Below are 8,135 nucleotides of genomic sequence, written 5' to 3' on the forward strand. Positions count from 1 at the left end.
TAGCACATCTTAGGAACTTATAGATGTATTTTGAGTGCCTTCCTTTTCTTCCAGACATTCATGGACTGGATGGGTTAAACAAGATGAGCTGCTCATACCATCTAAATAGTTAATGTGACAAATTCCTGACAGTATTAACAAAAATTAAATGAAATTACAGGCACTTCCAGAATATTTCATAGTCACACAGATAGTAAAAATACCTAGAATTATTACTAGGTGCTTTAAAAGCAAAATTCAAATCAATCTTTCATTTGCTTATTGAGCACATCTATTGATGTTCCTTATGATTATTCAAATAATGAATTGGTCTGCATTTGCACAAATACTTTTATTTACTACAAAGGAGAAATCTGCATAATCTATATCATATTTGTATTTCTATATTATGTTCTTAATGTAGTATCTCCTACTAACAGTAGTAAACTGACATGACGGGGCAAGGAAAAAGGTCTGATCTAGATGGGCTCTATTTCTTCCCATTTTCACTTTTTCAGGTAAAACGTTCCTTTGAATTATGGTTATTTCTCTTCAGCTTCATCATGTATTCTCCTCATTGCCCTTTTTCTTCTTGCAATCCATTTGTAATGTAGAATTTACTAGGGAAGTCATATCTTCATATGTTTTTCAGTTAGTATTTTCAAAACTTCTTCATGAATCTTGCTTGTCTATGCAGCCAGAGGAATTGAAAAATAAATGCTTTGTTGTGTACTGCTTCATTATGAATCTGAAGATAAAGCACACAGACAAAAAACATTGCAACAAGACTATAGAAAAAAACACCCATGAATCTACAGCAGGAATGCTCCATGCTCAGAATAAGGCTTTTTAATATCAGTATTTATATAGGAGTTAATTTCTCTTCTGATTTAAATTCTGTAGCTCGCACACTGTAATCAGATGGAAGAACCAGCCTGCAGGCTAACCTCCTGAATTACAAAGTATAAGCACATTAGCATTTCTGTTTGCAGAAGCTTTGAGATTTGTATCCTCAGTCAATGTTTTCTACAGGTTAATTATTCTCAGTATGGATTTTTTTTACATCTTTCTTTTCCCATAGTTAACTAGAATTTGTCTAGCATTAACTACTAATCACTGGCTTGTGTTTTCAACCTCTACCACTGAAAAAAATGTCTCATATCAGGAATCTGCTCCCCAGATATATATTTGCAAAGCACAATTAAGTCATGTTCATCACTAGGTTTACATAGATTTCTTAATTATTTTATGAGGGAATTTTTTTAATCCCTCTTGAAGCTTTCTCTGGCTTTTTCTCAATTCTTCAGCCTGTATTTCTCTTGCTGTGGGACAAGGATTCTAACCACAAAATACCTTCATGAATGCAATACCTATTTCCCTATTTAGATATGTAAATCTATTCTTTCTTCTCAGTCACAGCACTGCAATGGGAACTCATTGGTCAAGCATAAATTACCACTATCATTAAGCCCTTTTCTAATATTTTGGGCTGTTTGATGCTACATTTGCTTTTGTAGTTGCCTGATCCATCTCAACAGATCTGGAATGAAAGGGAATATAATTAAGTTTTATGGATGTCAGATTTTCATCAGCTCCACTGATGTCCAAGACTCCATTGTGAGCTGACTGTGCTTTCTGTGACAAAGCCCTTAAATTCATTCCATCCAGCTCTGTGAGAAACTGCTGTCTTTACGTGTTTTAAGACAGAAAAACTGTAACATAGCCTCAACCAAGCTGTATACTAGAGTTTTTGTAATCTATTTTTATACGAAATTTGTTTATGCCATAACCACTTTCCAGTTTTTAACAGAATACATTTGTGCATCACACACAGATCTTCAGAAGGCTGCATAATATGCATAACAAATGGAAATACAAAAAAAAAAAAAAATCCAAAGTGGCTAGAAGATACACCTCTGAAGAACATTCAGGCAAAAAAGCATTTTACAACCTTAAGGCAAGTACCAGATATCTTGCACAAAAGAAGGAGGTGCAAATACCTGAAGAGATGAAATATTTCACGGGTCGAAACCAAGAGTCCATTAGTATACACTATTGCGAAGTTAAAAAGTTGGTATGACTCAACCACAAAATGGAAAAAGAAAAAAAAAAAAAGAGAAATGAAGATGACTTAAGATGACTTAATCAAGGGAAAGGTATTTGTAGTCTGTGTGTTTTTTCACGTCTGTGTGGAAGAAATGGAACTGGGGGTATTGGCTGAGGTTCAAAAGGCCAAGGAGTTGCTAACAGGAGCAGGGAGGTGATCACCATCCCCCTGTACTCAGCTCTGGTGAGGCTGCACCTTGAATGCTTCATTCAGTTTTGGTCTCCTACTACAAGAAAGATACCGAGGCTCTGGAGCATGTACAGAGAAGGGCAAGGAAGCCGTGAGGGGTCTGGAGCACAAGTCTTATGGGGAGTGACTAAGGGAACTGGAGTTGTTCAGTCTGGAAGAGGGGCAGGGGAGACTTTATTGCTCTCTGTAACAACCTGAGGGAGGTTGTGGTGAGGTGGAGGTCAGTCTCTTCTCCTGTGTAATGATAGGGCAAAAGGGAATGGCTTCAAGTTGTGCCAGGAGAGGTGCAGGTTGGATATTTGGAAAAAATTATACTCCAGAAGAGTGGTCAGGTGCTGGAATGGGCTGCCCAAGGAGGTAGTAGAATACCATTCCTGGAGGTGTTCAAGAAACATTTAGATGTGGTACTAAGAGACATGGTCTACGGGGAAATCTGGTGTTATGTGGACAGCTGCACTCGATAATTTTGGAGGCTTTTGCCAACTTTGGTGATTCCATGATTCTATGATTTCATAAAAGATATCAAGCACCACTGCCATTGCATCCTGTGAACTGGAAAAAAGGTTTATTCCATTTACTCCTTGAATTGAATGAAACTTGGGCCCTCCCCTAAACAGATTTAGAGGGCTGGCATAGAAATGTTTTGCAAGAATTTGGTGCCAGAAGAAACACTGGCATCAATTAAACTGTGTTCGGTCAGGTTTTAGGAGAAAAAAAATATATTATGTCATACAATTTGAAATTTTTAACTGAATTAGTTCTGTCTGATGTAAATTGTTGCTCCTGTCTGAAAGTGATTCCAAAAATGGTATAGTATTTTGTGGTTCTACAATCAAGATATCAGTGACACTCTGGGTCTGTGAAACAAAGAATAAAAGTGAATATACAAATATAACCATCATATTAGAATTCTGTATCTGCTTTAAAAAGAGATCAAAATGTTGGAAGGCTTCATAAAATAAAGAAAAAAGAACTCTGAAATTGGCAGTTTCAGGTACCACAAGACACTTTGACAGCCAAGCTGACAGCAGACAAAATTCAAAATGTTGTTGGAGAACTCAGGTATGCTGAAACACCTCATCACAGCTCTGCCCCAAATCTCTAATTTCCCACTAAAAGGTCATTCTTCATCTTAACTTCCCATTTTCTGCAGTGGGTTTTTCCATTAACATTATGTAACTTTGTGCTACGAGACAAAAAAAAACATTACAAAAAAAGGGGCCAACACCAAGCAATTTACAACACCACACATACTGGAACAGTATCACTCGAGATTTAAGAGGAAAAAAGATAACATTTTTGAATTTCATTAAAGCCACTAAAATAAGACTTCAGAATACTTGGAAAGTATTTCACATACATGATTAAAAATACAGAAAGCAAATGCACTAGGAAGTCCTACAAGTACTTAGTACAGCCAAAACAAGACAAAATTATTAGTATTTGGAAAATAAGTCCATTGCTGATATTGAAAGCCCTAGCAAAAATAAACTCAACCTTGTGCTGGGCAAAGACAATGTATGGTTTGTTTCAGACACATCAAAACTTGCAACAGTCCAAAAGCATAGCTCACAGGGGCTGTGTTACTTGCTAATAGGAAGCACTCTTGGAACAAGGAAGATGTAAAAAAGTGAATACACATCTCATTGTTTTTTTCCTTGCCATAACAATCAAAGAAACATTTGAGCTATGAATTAAGATAATCTATCCACTCTATAAAGAAACACAATACTGTATTGTCAAATAATAGAAATAAAAGTCTGTGACAGCAACATTATCACTTTGCAAGTCTACAGTAAGATAAAATTCATGTACAAAAGACCATAATATTAATAACTCATAAATTATTTCTGCAGAAATTTTGTTCTGCAAGTACCATTCTGAAAGTAAACTAAGGGGAAAGACAGTAGCTAAGTGTTTAGATTGAACAATGCCCTCTATGAGGTGGAAGAATATCATTCAATCAAAATGTCACATAATCTACTGACATGTTTAATTAAATTAAACAAAGAGACACCACTCAAGACACCACTCAAGATAACACTGATTAGTACTCACTATAGCAGGAAGACTTGGTTCCTGAACAATTTCCTCAGCACACATCACATTACTTTTGCATTCAATAGCATTCCTCACAAATAATGGCAATGGAAAATGAATGGAAATTATCTCCCCTCCTCTGCAAAACGAGAACAAACCAGGGCAGCCTTGCAACTGATATTTTTCCGAGTTGGCAGGTCTCAGATTTACAGACCTCCAAATGCTGTCATTTCAGGAGTACCTTAAGTTAGAAATTGTAACAGAATATTTCCAGCAGCTAGGAAGAGCTGTGTATTTCTCAAAGTAGGCCCCAGAGTTTCAATCAAAGGAAGAATTCAGTGTTATCGTCTCTGTACAGACAACAAAAAACATTTTTGTTTCCAACTAACCTACTGATCAAACACTAAGGAAAGGGGAGAGCTTTCCTAGGAACATGGATCAGCAAAAATATTTTGAAGAAGTTATTACTTCTGTGCCCAAAGTTAAAGCAGACAGAAATGAAGACTTGCAGAGTTGCATGATGAGACTACATGTGATTTTGTGATTCATGACAAAGTGTTAAAAAAAAAAAGGGTTTAATAACATGGCTGTTATGTTCCAAAATTTACAAAGTCATCATTTTTTTTAAACACCAAAGACAAAACCTAAAGGTATTTTCAAGGTTTTTGTGGCTTTATATTCTTGCCAGTGTTTTGAATGAATCATTGGAAGAAAGGTATTAAATGAAAAATAGGAGAAAGAAAACGTTTGTGGAAAAAAGAAAAATAATAAATAAACGTTCAGCATTGTGCTGAAGGGATGTCAAGTAAATATGCATTACTCCTTCCCAAGGGACTCAGTGCTGTATTATGATACTCACAAATCATTCTGGTTAAAAAGGACTTATACTGCCTTCTCCTCAGGGACCAAAGGAGACCTCCCAGCTTGGCTATAATGCCAACAAAGCTACTGTGACAAGAGCAAGTGAAAACAAGATACAATAAATTGTAGCGTAGAATCATCTGTTCCATGATTTGCTGTAGGGACAACAAGCGATAACAAGTGGACTTCTCCAACCCTAAGTAGGTAAATCCTAGGCTGCTTTTTCTCCATTCAGCTGGAGTGGAGGCAAAGCTGATTGTGTGAAGCCTGTTTCCCCCTTCTACAGCATCAAAAACCAAACATTAACCTTATTTTCTTTACTGTTTCTGTAATATACTTCCATGTTTGAGTCCCCTGCATGTGTTTGCTGTTAATTATACACATCAATGCCAGGAGGATTTCTGAATATTACTGTCCTCCTTCACTCATCACTGTGGCCTTCTTCATGCTACACACTCTTTCTTGCACTTACTGAATAGTTTGCCTAAATAAAATTGCAAAAATAGCTTTTAGTCAAGAGTCAAGTGATGTGTGAAAAAATGTCGTCTTCCCACTCTGAAAGAGAAGCACCCTAGCTGCATGTCAGGTCTTGCTTTTATGGCCTCCTAAGAACATTTAGCATTCTTTTTTGAAATCAGAATTAATTTGTTCCACCTTTTTCATATTCGCACCCAGGACAGATTTTCTTCATAAGATTTTATTTAACACTACCTTTTGCTCCACTATCAGTTCTGCCCCATTGCACCTGAGATTTTAGTGACATGCTTTCATTTAATCTTTTACCCTATTTTGGTGATGAACATTACATGAACACCTGGCATTGGATTACTATGCATCAGTATTTTCACAATCCTGTGCTGCGAACCAAGTTAGGCTTGATTTTCTATTGGCAGTGAAAGGTTTTGGATTTTTACTGAAGTTTTGAGCAGTACTTTCTCAGGGCCCAGCCCCCTGTATCATCATCTAGTCTTGGTCAGAAATTCCTGACACTCAGGTATGGGAATAACCATTTGAAAGAAATAACTTTTACACTTGCATATGATGTAATTATTTTTTATTTTGGTTGAAGTACTGTGGAAATACTTTCTGCTTCGTGATATAGAAATGATTGTAGAAGAGTGCTTCAGAGATGTGATGCTTAATAATTTTCTCAGTGCCTGAAGACAATTGCAAACCAGAACAAAACATACAAACAGTTTGCATTCCAAAACTATAAAGGAAACACTACAATAGGCTGCACAGGTAGGCATCCAGGCGAGTCTTGAATATCCTCAGAGCAAACCCAGGGACTGCAGCTGCTCCTCACACACCGTGCCCTCAGACCCTTCCCCATCTCTTCAGTCTTCCTTTGCACTCTCTAATAGCTTAATGTCCTTCTTATGTAGCAGCACCCAAACCTGCACCCAGTGCTCAAGGGAGGTGTGCCCGCACAGCACAGAGCAGATCAGGACAACCACTTCCCTTACTGCCAGTACTGGGCATGGTTCTCCCCAAGGTACAGTTGGCCCTTCTGGCTGCCATGGTACACTGCAAACTCAAATTCAACTTGTCACCAGGCAGAACCACAAGATCTCTTTCTGCAGGGCTGCTCTCCGGACCCTCACCCACCAGTCTGTACACACAGCCAAGGCTGCCCTATCCCAAGTGCAGTACCCAGCACTTGCTCTTCTTCATGCAGATTGCGTCCATCCTCTAATTCGTCCAGATATTGGTGCAAGACCTCTATGCCCTCAAGGGAGTCAGCACTCCTCCCAGCTAAGCATCATCCACAAATTTACTTCATATAACTTCCAGATCTTTATTGGAATCGACAGTGAAAACATTACAGAGAAATGGCCTTAAAGTGGAGCCCCACAGACTCCCACCAGTGACAAGCAGAGTAACTCTCAGGCCACAGCCTCCCCTCATCTAACATAGCCATGTTTTCATTGTCCAGGGACATTCTTAGGGTCACAGTGTCATGGCCTTATGATGTCATGGGCCACCTACCAGAAAACAGCTATACATACAAGGATCCTGACATCAGAACATAAATTGTAACACAAGTCAGCCAGCTAACAAAGGCAGGCAGGCAGGCAGGCAGGCAGGAGCTGTGGCTCCAGCCAAGAAAGCAGGCAGGCAGAAGCCACAGTGCCAGTCAGCCAGCTAAGGCAGGCAGGGGCCGCGACACCATCCTGCCAACAAGCCAAGGAAGGCAGGTTTTGGAAGACCCAAATTTTAAAAATAAATATGCTTTCCTGCACTACTGATGTTTACTTTGTACTCATTTGTTTATATTAATTTCAGTTTGGTTGGAATGCTTATGTATCACTGTCAACAGTTTATGGGCTGGTTCAGCCCAGTTCTGTGACTAGCGAGGCGGGGGTCCTATGAACGCATGACCTGGGAAAAGGAAAAAGGGTAGGGAGATGGGCCTAAAAACAAAACAGCAACAATGATCCGAGGAGAAACAAACTAATTTACTAAATAAGATATCAGAATGCAACTTTGCACACTATAATATAGTATAATACAATATAATTGGAACTGAAGATAATAAATAAAATAAAATGAGAGAGAGTGCCCAAAAACCAAAAGATCTTACTCTGAGTAAGCTAGGCTGATACGGCACCGACAACAGAGATGAGCCAAAGGGTCAAAAAAGAAAAGAGGAGTCTCATGATCTATGAACGGTTTTTATCTTTCCCTCCGAGGGTAAACAGTAACAGAACAGCGAACAGCCCTCTGGGAGATGCAGTGTGTAGTTCTTCTTCTCTTCTGGGACAGATACTCAGAACTGGAGCATTAACTCTTTAACTCTCAGTGCACCACACGATGTTATGATGTGGAATACAAATAACCAAAAATCACAAAACCATGACAATCATGTCATTTACTTGAGGGAGTCTTCTAAAAAGGCTCATAGAGGCAATTAATGTAACAGTGACAGGAACTGTGGGATCCTGATTTTTTTTTTTTT

This window comes from Meleagris gallopavo, chromosome 3 (assembly GCF_000146605.3).
Source record: "Meleagris gallopavo isolate NT-WF06-2002-E0010 breed Aviagen turkey brand Nicholas breeding stock chromosome 3, Turkey_5.1, whole genome shotgun sequence".
Classification (NCBI taxonomy): Eukaryota; Metazoa; Chordata; class Aves; order Galliformes; family Phasianidae; genus Meleagris; species Meleagris gallopavo.